Source organism: Falco biarmicus, chromosome 11, assembly GCF_023638135.1.
Source record: "Falco biarmicus isolate bFalBia1 chromosome 11, bFalBia1.pri, whole genome shotgun sequence".
Lineage (NCBI taxonomy): Eukaryota > Metazoa > Chordata > Aves > Falconiformes > Falconidae > Falco > Falco biarmicus.
Genome location: NC_079298.1, coordinates 21,317,057 through 21,318,157, shown reverse-complemented (window position 1 = coordinate 21,318,157; position 1,101 = coordinate 21,317,057).

Sequence of the window (1,101 nt, the reverse complement as noted above, 5' to 3'; positions counted from 1 at the left end):
CTAAAGGTAATTTGCTGATCAACCAAGTTAAGCAAGAGGAACGAACCCATTGTGGTGGTCTTAAAACCTTCCTATTTAACAAGAAGAGACACGTCCACAATGTTATCTTGCTACACCAAACGTGGGAACGTCCTGTCTGACAAGAAACCACAGTAACAGAAGCAGCAGAGGGGCGTCCTGAAGATGTCAGAAGCGACCTTGGTGAAGATAAAAAGAGCTGCTCAGCTTGCTTGAATTTGCACGCCGTTGGTGGAGCAGGAGACTCCCCAGCTACCCAGCGCTGTTTTGCTTACTTGTCGCTTGCTTTAATAAATCAAATTTTCTAATTGGCCAGTCTCTGTCATTTAATTGGACAGGTAAACTATAACAACTCAGGCTTCGGTGGGAGGTGAGGAAGCACCGAGGCCGCTGCCTTTCTGCCGGCCTGCTTGACTCCTGTCCACCGCTCTGCGTTTCCCTGCAGCGTGTGGGGACTGGCTTCTGCTGCTGAAAACCCTGCCATCTCCTCAGCGTCCCCATAAAAGTCTTCCAGAAGCTTGGTGTTGGCCTGAGAGACTGCTGCTGCTGCGGAAGTATAGATTGTGTGACATTTTTAGATGATTGAAGGGACAAACATGTGGAAGGACATCTGCCAGAACAAGTGGGTGTTATGAACAATGGTGGTAATAAGTCTGCTTTTGCATAGGAAAAGATCTTGAGGGAATGTTTTTAATGGACAGCTAATTCTGCAGCTATTTCTGGGGAAGAATATTCCAAATTATGTTCTGTGATACCCTAAATAGAGAAGCTACACAGTACAAAAATGTGAAAGCAAGAAACAGCACCAGTTTTACTGAAAGCAAAGTACTAAGAATGTTGGAGCTTCTTTTTTTGTCACGTACAAGGAAACAGTACTTCTTTTACATGGTAAAGAAGAGCTGGAGTGCAGAATCATTAAAAGTACTGAAAAAGAGCATTGGTTTATAGCTCTGCTCTTCACCCAGTATGTGACTCTAGACTCAACCCTATCTACTGAAACGAGTATTTTTACTGAAAATCTGATACTGTAGTAAAAGCTTTTCCTTTTAAAACTCTTAGAGCATTTTAAAATAGAAAAAAAAA